A 20,033-nucleotide genomic window follows, 5' to 3' on the forward strand; every position below is an offset into this window, starting at 1 on the left:
GAGATGCGAATTATCGTCTGTACTAGTACGCGAGTTACTTCGTAGTAGTAGAATCAGTAGTATTACTTGAATAATGCCAGTGTATGAATACCACGAATACCATGATATGCTGCTAGTGTATCGTGTGGCAGAACAGAACACGGGTCGCCCTTCATGAATCTATCGGGAAAGGCTTCGAGCAATTTATATTTTGTTTTTTATTCACTACGAGTTAAAACAGAGGACACTTTGATTTTAAGGGCCGATGACATTAAGACAGCAATCGTCATTATCATCATCGTCGTCGTCGTCATCATCATCATCATCATCATCACGTATAAATATTCAATAAAATAATTGTTTTATATTCATCATTACTGAAATAGGAAGTATAAGTTAACATTTAACTTAAGAAGGTTGCCTAGAGTGTTTTGTTAATTTACAAAAGAAAAATTATAATTTCTTTCAGTGTAAGGCAATCTGTATGTTTTTGTTTTCTAAACTGTTGTACTGTAATGTTTAACATAGGTACATTTTGTTGTTCACAGGCGTTTTCGTGTACGTTCGTAAATCCGTACTTTTCTATTCGAGATAGTCTTGTTACCGTCCACCTGGAATTACGGAGCCCGTACTGTATGGTAGTTATTTTTCTACAACAGTGTGTTACTCATGCGACTGTAGTTCCTACGACCACGCCACCCTTATGTCTGTGTCACTAATGTGCGCTTTGTTCGGCTCTGTACTGCTTGACCATGTGGCTCTCGTTACCTTCTTCTGCCACTTCTTCTACTGCAGCCTTATGTCTTATTCTACCGACATCACCTTAACACGCAGTAGCGTAATCTGTTGCGATTTACCGAGCTCGATAGCTGCAATCGCTTAAGTCCGGCTCCATGGCTAAATGGTTAGCGTGCTGGCCTTTGGTCACAGGGGTCCCGGGTTCGATTCCCGGCAGGGTCGGGAATTTAACCTTAATTGGTTAATTTTGCTGGCACGGGAACTGGGTGTATATGCCATCTTCATCATCATTTCATTCTCATCACGACGCGCAGGTCGTGGATACAGGTGCTTATGTACCACAACATCACGGGCTTTCAGGCCGGCTCCTTGGCTAAATGGTTAGCGTGCTGGTCCTTGATCACAGGGGTCCCGGGTTCGATACGCAGCGGGGTCGCGAATTCTAACCATCATAGGTTAATTTTGCCGGCACGGGGGCTGGGTGTGTGTGTTGTCTCATCATCAATTCATTCTCATTACGACACGCAGGTCGCCTACGAGTGTCAAATTGAAAGACCTGCTTCTGGCGAGCCGAACTTGTCCTCGGACACTCCCGGCACTAAAAGCCATACGACATTTCATTTCGGCGTGGCCAGTGTCCATTATTCGTGAGATAGTGGGCTCGAACCCCTCTCTCGGCAGCCCAGAAGACGGTTTTCCGTGGTTTCCCATTTTTACACCAGGAAAATGCTGGGGCTATACCTTAATTAAGGCCACGGCCGCTTCCTTCCCTGCCCTAGCCTTTCCAGTCCCATCGTCGCCATAAGGCCTATCTGTGTAGGTGCGACGTAAAGCCAATAGCTGCTGCGATTTGTTATTAGCACCATCATAGTAAAATGTAATATAGTTGTGGCGGAATCTTCTTAGATACCTTCGATATCTGTGGATTGTGTATAATTTGATAACTCATCTGTACTCATGAAAGCGACCGTCGGCCTGGCGTTCAGGTTAATAGCTACATCTCTCTAACGCGTAACCTTGATTATGTTTCTTAGATTTGTTGATGTGTATGTTTGATGTTTATACCCAGTACGAGATTACAGCTGACTCATCCCCACGAGCTTGACCTGGTTCTCGTCTTAAGCATAGTAATCTGTAGGTAACTACTGCGTCCGATGCTAACTCACGTGACATACATTTCATCTTGTTTCCTCTTAAACCACGCGTATTTTACTATTTTCTTCCACGTATTTCAGCTTTTAATTACGGTACCTGATAATAATAATAATAATAATAATAATAATAATAATAATAATAATAATAATAATAATAATAATAATAATTGCTTTACGTCCCACTAACTACACCGAGCTCGATAGCTGCAGTCGCTTAAGTGTTGCCAGTATCCAGTAATCGGGAGATAGTGGGTTCGAGCCCCACTGTCGGCAGCCCTGAAGATGGTTTTCCGTGGTTTCCCATTTTCATACCAGGCAAATGCTGGGGCTGTACTTTAATTAAGGCCACGGCCGCTTCCTTCCAACTCCTAGGCCTTTCCCATCCCATCGTCGCCATAAGACCTATCTGTGTCGGTGCGACGTAAAGCCTCTAGCAAAAAGACCTATCTGTGTCGGTGCGACGTAAAGCAAAATAGCAAAAAACTACTTCTACGGTTTTCTGAGACGCTGAGGTGCCCGAATTTAGTCCCGCACGAGTTCTTTTTATGTACCAGAAAATCTGCCGACACGAGGCTGACGTGTATTTGAGCACCTTCAAATACCACCGGACTGGGCCAGAAGTTGGAGTCAAAAGGCCTGCACCTCAACCGTCTGAGCAACTCAGCCCGGAAGGAGGCACGAAATGTAGGTACGTTTAATTTATTTAGTTGTATAACATGTCCAATATTCCTTTGAAACTAAACGTTCGATGTGTTTCGATAATTCAATTCCGATCCTACTCATTTGGGCATCCCATAACTGCTTTCGTTGGCGTAAGGACCTGCCATCTTTCTTGTACCTTTACGCAATGCACAACGGGGATCTACTGTATTTCACGTCCCGGCGCGCCTATACCAACCAATAATTATATCACACGCTCGTACAGGTCCCTCACCGATTCAGGTTTTCAGGTCATTTCCATACTCACTAGACCACGGGGCTGATGACCACACGTATCCCAATTCCTTAAAGGACATAACAGCAAATGAACCAGTATTAACACTGAGAATTCGGTACATCCAGGGTCCGAAACCGATGACCAGGGTTGTCTGAAGCCCCTAAGACGGAAACTGAATACTGACAACTACGAAACCAGTCTGGCGAGAATGTAACGTAACAAGGCATACGCTACTGTAGTAGCCACCTTCAGCTGTTATCGTAGCTCAGTTGCTCTTAAACATAAAACCAGTTTGACAAGGATGTTACGTAACATCTCGTGGTAGCGTTCAGCTGTTGTACGTAAACGTAAACAGAAACCAGTTTGGCACGCATGGCGCGTGACTCGCCTGTTCTCAAAGGGAAGCTATTCATTCACAAGAACAAGGCATACTACCTATTCTAAAAACATCGTATCTCTTTGCTCTCGAAAATAACTTCCGAGAATTACTAAAAGTTTGATATATAGTGGTTCGTCACATCGTTCTCTATTGCTAGAAGAAATATCTGCAGGTATACACCTAACATCCTGTATAGTGGTTCGTCACATCGTTCTCTATTGCTAGAAGAAATATCTGCAGGTATACACCTAACACCCTGTATATGCTACAAACGTTGTTGACAAATTCTGCACATCTCCCAGTATTGGCATGCTTCCTAGCAATCAGAAGCAACTTCCATAATGTCTGGATAAAATGATCAACATTTCCCACCTTTTTAACAATATATCACAGTTTCCTTAATAACTATCTTACTGTTTCACGGATAATTATGATTTTTCAGGGTTTCCTCCCATAGTGTTGTACTACAATCTGTACCTCATTCAGATCAATAGGATTTATATTAGATTTTATATAACATATTTATTCACAAACATATTAATATTTTCAGGTGCTCGGAAATAAAAACTCGACAAAAAAATCTAAATCACAGTCTATGTTAGTGGTTGAGGTTCATTTTGTAGGTGGAGGTTTGATACACATTAAAACAGGAAAAGTACGAAAATTCTTATAAACTTGGAATTTATACGGGAAACAGTGATATACTGTTAAAGAGGCGGGAAATTTTGAACATTTTATTTTTAAAAATTATAATTATTAGAATTTTGACATTATTGAAGTTGCTTCTGGTTGCCAGGAAGCATGCCAATACTGGGGTATGTGCAGCAATTGTCAACAACAATTGTAGCATATTTAACAATCGAATGAACATTAACTTTCTTTTTCCTTTGTTAAGCTGGGTATCCCCCCTTAAAACCATTCCTCCCTGCCAGTTAATACCTTTCATCAGATGATCCGTAATAATAATACTAATAATAATAATAATAATAATAATAATAAATAGCAAAGTCATCTCCGTACAGGTCATAACGGCCCTTGGAAGGGTGGAAAGCAAAGGCTTCCGCTATCCATAACAGCTAATTTCTATGACTCTTAATAATAGCAGTTTATTTATATGCAGCGCATAGCTTGAAGAAACGATAATTTACAACAGGTCTGTTCAACGCGGCGCCCGTAGTCACCATCGCGCCCCTAGTATACATTCCTTAGCGCCCTCCAAACGCAGATTTAATTGTACCAATATTAATCGTAGCTGAAAGTTTAGGAATATTTTTGAACATAAAAGTAATAGCTACATTTTTTTCCGACGATCCCACAATATTCTGATTAATCTCTTTCTCTTCTTAAATTTAGCAGTACTCTTTCTACAGACCACACACCATCTGCTATTTTGTGCTGTGTGCTTTTGAAGTACACCGTGTATTGTGACAGCTATGTACATTATAATCCCGAATTTCTGTTGAGTGCTAGGCGGTGTAGAGAAAGCCTGGGGGTTAAAGTGAATATGTTGACACTTGGCATTTCCCGGTCAGAACACCTTTCAGGAAACAATCGTATTGTGAATTTGTCATAAATCCATCCGTCTAAACATTCTTACACAGCATGTGCCGTTCACGACCGTGGAACAGTTTCACGGAATACTCAGTTAAATTTGTGTTTTTTTTTTTTTTTTTGCTAGGGGCTTTACGTCGCACCGACACAGATAGGTCTTATGGCGACGATGGGATGGGAAAGGCCTAGGAGTTGGAAGGAAGCGGCTGTGACCTTAATTAAGGTACAGCCCCAGCATTTGCCTTGTGTGAAAATGGGAAACCACGGAAAACCATCTTCAGGGCTGCCGATAGTGGGATTCGAACCTACTGTCTCCCGGATGCAAGCTCACAGCCGCGCGCCTGTTAAATTTGGATTATGTCTTGACTAGAAGAGGTGTGCTATTTATCTGTAAGTGCATTTTATTTGGTCTTCTCTTGAAGTTAGATTTAAACTGTTTTTATATTCCGTGAAGAATTGAATTTTCAAGACCTGAGTTTTTATTTATATTTATATTATTTTATAAAGTCAATCATGACCAAATGGTTGCGAACGTACAGTCTTAATCGTGAATGTGAGGAGCAAAACCGTTTCTTAACTTCAGCGAACATCAGATCCCAGATTTCACACTAATTAAGTAAGTAAATTAAAATGAAAATCCACAGCCTGTTTCCAGTCACTTTACCGGGTCAGGAATGGAATGAATGAAGCCTCCATCTAGCGGCGAGGATACGAATCGTGCCGGCTGCCGAAGCCTGTCGCACTTCTCTGAGGCAATGCTGAATGACTGATAGGTGAAATGAAATGATGGTGGAGAGTGTCACTGGAATTAAAGATGACAGGGAAAACCGGAGTACCCGGAGAAAAACCTGCCCCGCCTCCGCTTTGTCCAGCACAAATCTCACATGGAGTGACCGGGATTTGAACCACGGAACCCAGTAGTAAGAGGCAGGCGCCCTGCCGCTTGAGCCGCGGAGGCTTGAATTAAGGAAGTACAATATGTTTAAAAATATTCAGTCAGTATCAGCCTACATGTTTTGATTTCTTCTTCTTCTTCTTCTTCTTCTTATTATTATTATCATCATCATCATCAAATGGCACCTGCGCCTCCATAGCCAAGAGTCAGGTGCGCCCAATTGCATGAAAAGGTTGGGCAGCACTGATCTACAATCTTAACATAACATGAATAATAATCGGAATTTCAATTATTACCTAGAAGATGCTAGCAGATGAGGCCCCTCTGACAGAGGCAGCTATTGTATTCTACTGTCGTGCTGAAGAAATACCCAATAAATCTTGTGGTATCGGTATGAGAGCATCCGTTTCTGACCATGTTCCAAAATTGTGATTGGATGAGGTTCAGAGTTATTCAGAGCGTTATGTGTTTAGCAAGTAAATAAAAGAAATTTATTTTGAATCAATCAATCAATCAATCAATCAATCAATCAATCAATCAATCAATCAATCAATCAATCAATCAATCAATCAATCAATCAATCAATCAATCTATCTATCTATCTATCTATCTATCTATCTATCTATCTATCTATCTATCTATCAATTACCTTATCTGCATTTAGGGGAGTCGCCCAGGTGGCAGATTGCCTATCTGCTGTTTACTTAGTCTTTTATTAAACAGTGACAAAGAATTTGAAAATTTATTGAACATCTCCCATGGTAAATTACTTCAATACCTAACTCCTCTTCCTAGAAACGAATATTTTCCCCAATTTTTCCTCTTGAATTCCAACTTTATCTTCATATTGTAATATTTCCTACTTTTAAAAACACTACTCAAACTTATTCGCATACTGATGTCATTCCACGCCATCTCTCCACTGACAACACGGAACATACCACTTGGTCGAGCAGCTAATCTCCTTTCTCCCAAGACTTTCCAGCCCAAACTTTGCAACATTTCCGTAACTCTATTTTGTCGGAAATCACCCAGAACAAATCGAACTCTTTTTCTTTGGATTTTTCCAGTTCTCGAATCAAGTAATCCTGGTCAGGGTCCCATACACTAGAACTATATTCTAGTTGCGGTCTTACCAGACTATTATATACTCTCTGCTTTAATCCTTACTACAGCCCCTAAATACCTTCATAACCATGTGCAGAGATCTGTAACCTTTATTTACAATACTGTTTATGTGATGACCCAATCTGGTTTTGGGTCTGGAGAGGTTAAGCTGCAAATCATTGACAGTAAAATTAATCAATTAATGTAGAAGAAGAGGTACAGCTGTTCGTGGAGTGACAATATTATAACAATAGTTCTAAATGTAAAATAATCCAAAGAAAACAGCAATTCCATTCCAGTACCTCACTGTCATTTGCAAAATATGATGGGAATATATCGAAACCAAATTAGATCAGCTGAATAACATTTCAAATTAGGAGCAATTTTGTGAGGCATGTGCGATAGCTAGCTCACGAGCATTAAATCATTATGAGCTCGGCATATGGGACGAGATTTAAATTCGATTTAGCTGCAGATAGGCGGAGTAATTTCAAGTGTACAGCAGCCGGCTCCATTGTGTACGCCACCGGTCTACGGGTCTGGCAACGGGAAAATGAAGGGTATTGTGTGAGAGCGACTCGCTCTGCTGCATTATTCAAAACAAACTTCATTTTCGTTTTTCCACAAAAAATAAATTCTCAACATCTACGTTCAGCATCGCCGGGTTTTGTTCGTACCGGCAGTTTCCAAAGCTGTGGATCCTTGTTATCAACATGGCTAGGCTGATTTCCGACAAGTTGAAAGAATACAGTGTGATACAATTCTAACACATGCCATATTTTAGCACCCAAAGTTACTTCCAGGATGAGTGAATCATAATCTTTAACAGCTGATAACCTATCTTTGTTAGAGAATAATTCTACATCTTCCTCTATAAGGGTTGAACAAATGAAATTGAGAATTTAGTGCGAGCGTCCTTACTGGAAGAAGGAGAACAACGAGCATGCAGCGGTAATTGGCTACGTATGATATGTCGGTCTGGTATCGTCGGGAAATACTTGCGTGCGGATGCAGAGTTACTTTTTTACGATTTTCACGTGAATTCGTACAGAAATTCCAAGCGTCAGTTATCCAGTTTATGGTCCCAGATGGTGTGGCATAGTCAACATTTACTGTCGTATGAAGCAGCTGTGATGGCAAGTGCCGGCACCTCCGAATTTTTTAATGTATCTAGAGGTTTTACAAAGGGTTGTGCCCTACCCACTTAACTATACAATACCTATGCTGAATATGGCATTAGGAAAGCTCTTGATGGACGTACTAGAGGCATATCAAAGAACTATTAAAACACATTGAGGTCGAAGGCCATACGTAGTACGGGCTGTGTGATTTATTGCGGAGAACGAAGCCCGTACGGCGTACGTTCCGTGGTTTCCAGCATTGTTACTACGAAACAAATGTACTATATGCGTTGTTCAGCACTGCAGTGTCAGGCTTGGTTCATGTAGTTCTCGAAAAAAATATAGATGGCAGCAAACTACAGCTCTACACGTCATATCCTTCCTTTCAAATCGTGTCAGAGCTGTGTCGACTCGACAGCTGTGTGCACGTAATGGCGGCCGCGCGTGATCATAGACTGATCAACAGCGATGTATACCAAGTGAACAGACCTAATAGATCGCACATAATATTTATTTAGTATTTATTAAGTAAAGAAAGTGAAGAAACAATTCTGAACGGCCTTAAAACCAAATAAATTCGATAGCACCCATACTTTATATGTTAAGGTTATACGTTGAACTTTTTAACAGAATGAAAACCTTCTAATTTCAATCCACTGTTTACATTGAAAGGGCTCTATCAATTTTTTTTTACAGTTTTTACAGATATGAAGTAAAACGTACGAACGCAGATATAGTGAAATAAAAATACCTAAGAACAAATCAAGAATTTAATTTAAAATTCCGAAAATAGTTCAAAATGGCCACTCCAGGGGATTAAAATCTATGAAAGTGAGCAAGACCTCAATGTGTTAAAAATCTCCGATTTGTCGATGACTCTGTGCTTGTTGCTAACTCCGAAGACAAACTACTTGCTGACCTAGTGACAAAAGTAAAAGATTAGACATCAATCTCAGCAAGTTCAAACTTGTGATAACTGATCGAGGAGCACAGGTCCAACTCAGGGGTGGATTAAGGGACTTGGAAGTGGTGCACTCCTTTGTCTACCTGGGATCAGCCGTCTGTGACACGGTAAGTTGTAAAGATAAGAAGACTGATCACGTTAGGACGAGTGGATACGAAGAAGTTCACTATGATCTGGCAGAACAGGGCAATCACAAACAGTACAGAGATTCTCATTGTTGAAACATTCGTGTATTCCGTCTTTTTGTACGGTTGTGAAGCATGGCCCCTCAAGGCCAGATACAAGCTCCATATTGATGCATTTGAACTTTGGTGCTGGATGAGAATGCTACTTATAAGATGGACTGAAAAAATAACTAATGCATCCATTATAATCCTCCAGTTCTTTGAACATGTTGTGAGGTGAGATGCAGTAAACCTAGAAAAATTAACCAGGAAGGGAAGGTTGAGGACACGAGACCGATGGGGAGAACAACGAGCAGGTAGATGGACCGGTTCACTTCTTCAGCAGGCTTTAAGATAAGCTGGTAACCGTTCAGGATGACGACGCTTAGTTCATGGGGTCATGGCGTTCATCAATGAGTCCAATGACTTGTTATGTTGAAGGATGTGTATGAAAGTGTGTATCACGCTGGACAGTGTTTAGGATGGAGTTGGGAATTTTATCGTGGGCAAATAAGGACTAGCCAAAACCAGGTCAGGGACGGGGGGAAGTCTGATGAGAAGAATAAAATAAAATCGCGCGAGTAAATTTTCTTCGTTACATAATGGTTATTATAATGAGAAAATAGCCTCTTTCTTCCTTTCTTAATCGGTTTACTGTCCAGGATAATTTTTTCTCTCGGACTCAGCGAGGGATTACGCGGCTACACCCTCAAGGGCAGTGTCCTTCAGCGTGAGTCATTTCGTCGGGAGATACAACTGGGAAGGATGACCGGTACCTCACCGAGGTGGCCTCATCTACAATGCTGAACAGGGGACTTATGAGGGGATGGGAAGACTGGAAGGGATAGGCAAGGAAGAGGGAATCGAGCAGTCGTCGCCTTTAAGTCAGATACCATCCCAGCATTTGCCTGGATGTGAAGTTCGGGAAACCACAGAAAATCACTTCGAAGGTGAATAAGGAGGGAATCGAACCCCCCTTTACTCAGGTGACCTCCCGAGGCTGAGTGGACCCCGTTCCAGCTATCGTACCACTTTTCAAATTTCATGGTGGTGTCGGGAATCGAACCCGGGTCTCCGGGGATGGCGGCTAATCACACTAACCACTACACCGCAGAGGCAGACGATAAAATCAGATACTTATCAATACTTCCCCTACTTTTATTAACAGTAGTGCATATTCTGAAATAGAGGTGTATTCTTTATCTTCTTCTCTTTGCAGCTAGAGAAGGAAATACAACCACAATACCGGCGAACACGGCACATTATCATAAAAGTGGTGCATGATGTCTACATATTGTGTTGTTGGGCTACGATAAGAGATAAACCTGTACGAGGCATCTCACTGATGCCGGAAACATTAAATCGATCGCCCCGTGTAAGAAAGGGAAGGAAAAAAGGAGCGACTGTTATGTGTTGAACAATGGGAAAGGGGAAATTGAGTGGAAAATAGCCTCCAATTTATCTTCCTTAACGCCGATGTCCCTAGCGACCCCATTTGGTTCCTCCTCGTGTTTATCGCTGACAACACGCGTACCTAAAGCCTAATTCTACTAATATATTTCACTTAAACATACATTCGTATCATAAATTGTCCTGGGAAATGTAAGCATATTAATATGGGCCCGTATTTTAAAAAATCCGTTATTTGGTATTTAATTTTTTTATTCTCCCTAGATTAGATGCAAGTTGCTAAGGAGTCGAAGGGTACCGTGACAGAAAATGTTTATTGTATATTAACTTCAGGAGATCCAACAAGATCCAGAGGGACCATTACTGCCAAATATACAAGAATATTAGAACAACGGATCTACCTCAATACCTACGCAGAAGAGGACACAAGAAAGCTTCGGGTGCAGAAATGGAGCTCTGGCCAACACTACTGGGCTAAGGAAGATATAAAGAAATGCAGAATCTGATGAGAACGTGAAGAAACGGCAGGACACGGGTGTACACGGACAAAGAAGAAAGGAGAAGGAAGAATTCATCAAGAGGACGCATTGAACGAAAGAATGGGTGGAGAAATATGGATGAGAGAAATCTTTAATCAACGGAAAAAACATTGCATAAATTATTTCAATTTGTATACATATAAGCCTCGCGCATGTTAAAGATTGTAGGCGCAGAGTTTTATTCAGTGGCTGTGCGGTTTGGTTCATGTAGCTGTTACCTTGCTTTCGGGAGACAGTGGGTTCTAACCCTAATGTTGGCAGCGCTGAAGATGGTTTTTTTTTTCGTCGTTTCCATTTTCTTTTTGCTAGTTGCTTTACGTCGCACCGACACAGATATATCTAATGACGACGATGGGACAGGAAAGGCCTAGGAATGGGAAGGAAGTGGCCGTAGCCTTAATTAAGGTACAGCCCCAGCATTTGCCTGGTGTGAAAGTGGGAAACGACGGAAAACCATCTTCAGGGCTGCCGACAGTGGGGTTCGAACCCACTATCTCCCGGACGCGAGCTCACAGCTGCGCGCTCCTAACCTCACAGCCAACTCACCTGATTTTCTCCATTTTCACACCAGGCAAATGCTGAAGGTGCACCTTTAATAAGACCACGATCGATTTATTCCCACTCCTAGCTCTTTCCTCTCCCGTCGTCGCCATGGGTGCGACTGAAATTAAAACCAAATTGTAAAATAAAAATAAAAAAATGTTTCCACTAGTTCATGGTATGTTTTGTTTCCGCCTTTTAATTTTCTTAGTCGCGTTTGAAGATCATTTTGATGTCCTGAATTGAATCCGAAATGAGTTGTAGTAAAGAACACTGCCCTTTCCGAGTGTCTAGGTAATAAATTGTTAATGAGACACTGTCCTTTGTATAGACGTTCTCTTGCCTTTAATTTAACCGTGTATCTACAGTTCAATCTCTTTCATAAGGTAATAGAACGCAGATATCTCTACTAAAAGTACGCTCCACAGACGTTGAAGTAAATAGATGCAGAAGTACTCAGGTTGTATCATACCAAGAAGAAGGGGAACAAAGTTGATCCAGTCAAAATAATGATAAAACACCGGTAAGGCTTGTCACTTATATTCAGTCTCGCATTTCATTTTTACCACATACAACAGATCGCTTTCGGTCACCTCCACGAACTGGGGGAATAACTCCCCAATGAAATTAGGGACGCTTCATCAAAAGCAAAATTAAAATCCTTCTGCCAACGTCATCTTATAAGCACTTCCAGTCCAATTTGAGTGTGAATAGGATGCATTAATGAGACTTGCAATGATTGTTAATACTGCCGTATGTATTAGAACGTAACTTCATTTTCGGTTTCGTATTGACGTAAACAATATTAATACGAAATTCTTAGAAGTCATTTATTATAAGGGTCCAGCTACTTAATACTCGATTGAAGCTATACATTACATTCAAATAACATGGCTATTTAATTCGAATAGCCACAGTCAAGTACTGTATAGGTGGGTCCTTATAATATATTATTTCTAAGAATGTTTTAATAAATATAATAGAACGAAGTCTTGTTAACTTGTACTTCTGGGAATTAAATGTTTAAATATACAGTATTTAGATTAGTGCATTTAGGAATAAATTACACTTATATTGTGTTAATGTATTTCATATTTTACTACTAGCTGTTGTTGTTGTCTTTGACGAAACTACCATATAACATGTCCATGATCACATTTCTGTCGACCACTCATATCGTTGCTGAGATTCAGAGGCACATAGGTGGAGACCCTCTCCTTATCAGAAGCTTGTCGTGATGTACTTGTTTCCCGGCTCTCTCTGGCCCTGCGCAGTTTAATCCATTTTACGTTTGAATTCTTCCTTCTGGTACAAAATCAGGTTGATATTCAAAAAGTACAGAGCGATGTACAGAGCATTTCAAACGTTGTAGAAATGATCTCCACAGCAACTCTCCGTGGATTTAGTCAATCACTCTTGGACTTAAACTTATTTTTTTAGTATATCAGAAAAATGTTAGGACAAAGTAGTTTGTAACCGTAATCCTAAATGAATTTTCTCACAAGGATTTTTCCAGTAAAACCGTAAAAGAGATACATCGAGTTTAGTCTATTAGGCCCCTCTGAGAAACCCCAACCCCTGCTGATTTTTCAACAACTTATAGCAAAGGTCCCACTTAACCTTATCAGAAACTTAAACAACAGGTTGAATTAAAATCCCTTCATCCCTTTTCCTATGATAGTGTAACAGAAAATTAACCCAAACCCGACATAGGCCCTTATTTGGCATATCTAGTATAAAAACAATGTATTGGGTTGATATTAAAATAGTTAGTGAAGATAGAAATACAGTTTCATATATATACCAGGTGGCCACCGCCGTAGTGCATGCACTAGTAATGAATCGGGCGTCTAGTAACTGATTCTCACAGGGGTATTACTGCCTGCAGATTAGATACGCCAGAATATGAATAGATAACAATCGGACGGACACTCACTGCATGCTTCTCAGCGTTACCAGTCAAATGCGGCCTCCTTGTGTTAGTAAGCCTCCTTTTCGAACACTCAGTAGTAGTATTTGGTAGGTACAGTAGCACTAAAGTTGCCCTCAACATATCGACAATTGCTGTTGTGTTCAGCAACAACGAACACATAGACAGAATTTTTTTTGTTTATGGAGAATTTGATCGGAATGCAGCCGAAGTTCGCAGACGGTACGCCAGGAGTTTTCAAATTGCCGCTTGCCTTCTATACATGTGCAGTATTTCACAAAAGTGAATTGCAATTAAGAGCTAATGGATCGTTCAAGGCACATCCAAGCAAATTTTTGGTAGAGTGGTATGTCTGTACATGTATAAATTAATGAGTTATTAAACTTAATTTTTTTATTTTTGGCGTGCTTAAAAATGCATCCTCTTACAGAACGTATGTAGTAAAATGACTGCTATTTATTTCACATCCGAAATACTGCACATTGTAGCGCTCCTTTGTAAACCAGTGATCAGGCATCCCATTCAGCATTGGTGCATGCGGAACACTTAGGCTATATGTGCAAAGTACGGGATTGGGGGGCCATCTGGTTTATATATGTATACATAATTTCCCTGATTACACGAAATTATGAGGGTACTGTGGCACTAATAGCGATGCGAGATGTCTCATTCGATTCGTTATAAACTCAACATGTTTGTATATTAATTTAAAATTAAAATAAATATTGAGTCAAATACCACTCACCAACTCGTCACTAAAGCCCGGAAGTTCAGGCATTTATTTTGACTAAAATAGGCATGCAAATAAACAATTTAAATTTAGGAAATGAGCAGTAAAATAATAAAAATAGGCATTTAAAATGACTAAAATTGGTGCTACAGTAATAAGAATGGTTTAATGTAAGCTATTTAAAACACATCACCACATTTTAGCATTCAATCTCACCTAGCGGCTTTGGGACCTGGCAACCATCTTGACCACTTGGCTTGTGGAGTGAGATTTTCAGTGGAGTCTTGTGTTACGAAAATACTTTCTGTTCGAGTGTTTTTTATCTGTTAAATTAAAATCATAATTTTCTCTTTATTATTAATAAATTACAATAGAATTAAATTTATTTTCTTTCTTAATGGTAAATAATTTCAGAAAATATCCATAACAACTCAATGAAGAAACAAAAATGTATTAAACACTGAAATAGGCAAATATATGGAGACATGTTTATTTCAATATGAGACTTCGATATATCAGCCTAGATTTATAAAAGAAGCATTTAGCCTGGCGTCTGGTCACTTCTCGTCATCATAAGTCCGACACCCCGTAATGTATGAAGATCAAGTTTCACACAATAATTGCCCTTATATCCTAAGTTCTCACAAAGAAAGGGTTTTAAAAAATTCAACCCTTAAGGGGGTTTAAATGGGGGTTAAACTCAAAAATATAAATATTCATTTCCCCAAAACAGTTTGCCACATAAAGTTGATATTTAAAATGTATGTTACATATTCGATATTTATGTTTTAGATGTTGCACAAGACTGTTCTAAAACATTCCTCTTCTTAGGTCAATAAATGGAGGTAAAGACACAAAAACGGAACTATTAAATCTTCCAAAACCATCTGACAAAGTTGAAATTTCAAAAGTACTTAATTGCTGGAGATATCAAATAATACAGCAGTATCGACTCACGCATAACTGATGTACCAGTGGTAAGGTTAAACACACAACTCGTGTTTGTCCAACTACATTATACTTTCAGGAATGCCACCACACAAACTCATCCTGAAAGCTGGTGCAAATGTTATGCTCCTCGAAAACATGAACTCGAGCTCAAAATTAGTTTATGGAGTTCGCATAATGGCACGTGACTTAATGGAATGGTCTATAAATGTGGAAGTTATTACAGGTGTTGCAAAGGGAAACATTGTTTTCATGCCAATACTTTAATTAGTTTCTCAGATCTCAACATAACTTTCTCCAATACAAGACGGCAACTCCTGTTAAGACGAGCATTTGCAATGACAATAAGCAAAACTTAACGACATACTTTGAAGAATATGAATCTACCTTCCCAAGCAAGTGTTCAGGCGCGGGCAAATATACGTAGCATTTAGCCGCATAAAAAATATCCATGAGATGACAAATGTTGTTACAACAAATGTGAACAAGGTGAAAATAGTGGCACTGTAAACACTAAAACATTGTTTATAAATAAATCTTACTGTGAGAATCTGCTTCATGATACAACTAGTATGCACATTTTGTTTACGTTGCTTGGTTGCATTTTTTCATAACGATAGCTTTCGCTGCAATAGGCCGCTCCTCTATAAAGATTTCATCCCTGAGGATTTTACCTTAATTTGCTTCTTTTATTTTATTCATTAACACTATGGCATTTACATCATCATCATCGTCAGGGTCGGCTTTTCCCTCGGACACAGCGAAGGATACCACCTCTACCGCCTCAAGGGCAGTGTCCTGGAGCTTCAGACTCTTGGTCGGGGATACAACTGGGGAGAATGACCAGTACCTCGCCCAGGCGGCCTCACCTGCTATGCTGAACAGGGGCCTTGTGGAGGGATGGGAAGATTGGAAGGGTTAGGCAAGGAAGAAGGAAGGAAGCGGCCGTGGCCTTATGTTAGGTACTATCTCGGCATTCACCTGGAGGAGAAGTGGGAAACCACGGAAAACCACTTCCAGGATGGCTGAGGTGGGAATCGAAGCCACCTGTACTCAGTTGACCTCCCGAGGCTGAGTGGACCCCGTTTGGCGTTTACATCTATATAAATAAAATTGTTTCTGTTTGTCTGTTTGTCTGTTCCACCATCACGTCGAAACGGCTGGATAGATCTCAACCAAACTTCATATTTAGAGTATACTGACCCCGGGGAAGGTTTCGATATGCATATCATTTTAAAATCTTTGAAAAGACGGGGGTTTTATAGGAAAAACGGTTTTCCTCCATTTTCTCTTATACTATTATAGGCAAAATATCGAATTTGTCGTATAAGGACGAGACAAAGCTCAATTTAATCCTCTTGACGCAAAGAACAAAACTCGGTAAGCCCTACGGGCCCGAAAACCATGTTTTAAGGCCCTAAAACCAACCGTTACGGAGATATTGGCACCACACTACCCCTGCTCTAGGAATCGGATAAAGAAATGAACTGCCGTAACCATGGCAACGTCAGCTCCAGGATTCTAGAGCAGTGAGATTATGCATGTACGTTTGGGCATAGCTGTCAACCAAAATAGGTACAAATAAGACTTAATATCTGGGAAAAAAATATACTGTTGTGTAAGGCACTCGTAGGACTCCTTTGGGCGGGGATGGAAAGGGGGTGAAGAACGAGTGTAAAAATCTATATAAATAAAATTTTTTCTGTTTGTCTGTCTGTTTGTCTGTTCCACCATCACGTCGAAACGGCTGGATAGATCTCAACCAAACTTCATATTTAGGGTATACTCATCCCGGAGAAGGTTTTGATATGCATATCATTTTAAAATCCTTGAATAGACAGGGGGTTTATAGGAAAACCAGAATGGTTTTTCCACCATCACGTCGAAACGGCTGGATAGATCTCAACCAAACTTCATATTTAGAGGATACTCATCGCGGGGAAGTTTTCCATATGCATATCATTTTAAAATATTTGAATATATGGGGGGTTTATAGGAAAATCAGAATGGTTTTTCCACCATCACGTCGAAACGGCTGGATGGATCTCAACCAAACATTGTATTTAGAGTATACTAATCCCGGGGAAGGTTTAGATATGCATATCATTTTAAAATCCTTGAATAGACGGGGGGTTTATAGGAAAACCAGAGTGGTTTTCCCACCATCACGTCGAAACGGCTGGATAGATCTCAGCCAAACTTCATATTTAGAGTATACTCATCCCAGGAAAGGTTCCGATATGCATATAATTTTAAAATCTTTGAATAGACGGGGTGTTTATAGGAAAACCACAGTGGTTTTCCTCTATTTTCTCTTATACTATTGATTTTCTGTAAACTTCGTTTACCGTACGTGAAACGTCTCTTCATTATAAACAACTTTCGTTATGTTCATAATTTACCTTACTCTTCACATGACGGAGAAATTTACAATTTTCTGCTGGTATCATGCTCTGCATTTAGTGACCGACAGACCGACAACGAACCTACAGGTTACCATGGCAACGTCTCTGACTGCATGCCAGTAGGGAAGTAACGTATTGCCATTTTCCTCATCATGCTTTTAAATTCGTGGTTGTTCCTTGGGTAGATGGCAAGAGAGGCATCAATCGGCTCATCTGCGGGATATTGGCGGAATATCGTTGGGGGTTATAACCGCCCTCGAATAGATTAAGTAATAACACCATTAGTCATCTTCATATTTGTTTACCTAAGAATCACTGAACCTAAATTTCTCCTCTGTTAGCGCTTTATTATATCCATAACTCACGGCATTTATTTATTTGTCGTTATCCGGCTGTCCTCAGTTATAATCCATTTTCTATTAGTTTCAACATTCTTAACTGTATTATTTTCTTCCTTAATTACGCCGTATGTACGTGAATGCTAGAAACTACTGGATGCATTTCCACCAAGATTCGTATTTAGAATACACCTGTCCTTGATAGGTTTCAGGGCAAATATTGTTTCTAAATCCCTGAACTAACTGGGGGTTTATACGAAACCGAAACAGTGATTTTGCACTTCCAAAAAATATACACAACAAAAGTTTATGGAAGTCTACCTACCTTGGTAGAAATTAATGTCTAAACCTTTTTTTCTCATGTGCATCATTTCGATACGAGGATCAATAAGGGAGATATCATTAAAGGACCGTTTTTCTGTACAAGTCCCATCGGACTTAACTCACGAGCGGGTGCGTGTAAAGCGTATTCCTTACAACTTGAAAACTACTGAAGACATTCGAAACAAAATTTATATTTAGCATCCACCTGTCCAAAGGTAGGTTTTAAACGTAAATAACATTTCATGTTCCGGAATGGACTGGCGGTTTATAAGGAACCGAAATGGTGATTTTACTCTTCCACAATATATACAGAACAAGACCAACCTGACTGGAAATCGACCAAACCTGATGGAATTCCACCTCTAAACCTTTTTTTTCATGTGCATTTTTTCGTCAGGAGGATTAATAAGGGAGATATCATGAATGGTCACTTTTGCAGGTTAAGTCCAGCGGACATAGCCCAAAAGGTGTTTTACATGGAGCAGATTCCTTATCTATATAAATCAAATCGTAACGACTGTGTACCTCTACACTGACTATTTTGGCGAAATTTTCGTACAGCTTTCCGTTTAAGGGGTAATAATAACAATCTCCATAATTTTTGATTTCCTGAAAGTCCTAATTTTTACCCGCCTCGCCCAAAATCCACATTGTGGCATAATCTGCCAGAAGAATAAGAAGATAATTGAAATTTGACAAAATTATACGTTTTAGCCTGTAACGAATGAAAAATCCTATATCATTAAATTTTTCATTTTTTATCCCCGAAGAATATCGAAATATGCAGGCAATTTTAATGATGGTGCAGACCTTCGGAAATTCCTATCACGTAACGGATTGCACAATCTCCGTTCAATTTGGAATGATCTACAACCTTGGTCTTATGACTTTATGCCGTATCTGTATCTCTTTTACGTTTGATTTTTCTCTATTAATCGATGTTAAGTCAATTTGGAATTTTCACATGCATTATTCATACTTTCAATTACTTATATGAAATACAGAATCATCAAACTCTTCACGAAAATTGGCCCACTCAGTAGCCATATGTGAGCCAAATGCTACGTATGTAGCTGTCACATTATTATCCGAAAAGTAATGTAATGTGAGATGATCTTACAAAACCTTTACCCTGTTCCACGTTTCTAAATCTGACCCAAGAATAGATGACATATCATTGGACCAGCCATTTAGGCCACTAAATCCGGCGTGTCTTATGGTATAATCCTTTGTCGATATGACGTACGTTTAGTAGCAGTTAATCTGTAAATGAAGGTCTTCAATATTGTAAACACGCATATACTTTCGTATGTCGATCTATATATATTCACTGATGTCGATTTAGCGATCGAGAAAGGGTCGGTCTGCTATTGTAATCAGTACTCCCCACACCGACTTTGACTGGCAGTAGGAAAGGGTTCCTTCTCCAACTCCTGTGTAACTGTCATTAGTAAGGAAGGCCTACAATTGTAATGAATAGTTCCCTTCTCGATTTGACTTGCAGAAGGTAAGTGAGCATGCAGTTTTGTTTAAAACTCCCCTACCCGATTGTGTTTGGCAGTAGGCAAGGGTGCCCGCCATTATAAAGAAATGTACTCATCTAAAATGTGACTGGCATTAGGCATAGTGGCCTGCTATTTTGATGGAAACTCACCAACTTGGTGTGACTGGCAGTACGCTGGCTGGCAGTAGGAAAAGGGGCCTGTCATTATAATGATAACTGCACAACTCAATTTCGAGTGATAGTAGGGTAATTGCCTGCCATTATAATAAAAACTGTAATCTGTCTGGAGGTAGGAAAGGGGGGCTGCCATTTTAACGAAAACTCCCCAAATCGATTCTGTCCGCATAGTAGGCAATGGGGCCTGCAATTATAATGT

This window comes from Anabrus simplex, chromosome 1 (genome assembly GCF_040414725.1).
Source record: "Anabrus simplex isolate iqAnaSimp1 chromosome 1, ASM4041472v1, whole genome shotgun sequence".
Classification (NCBI taxonomy): domain Eukaryota; kingdom Metazoa; phylum Arthropoda; class Insecta; order Orthoptera; family Tettigoniidae; genus Anabrus; species Anabrus simplex.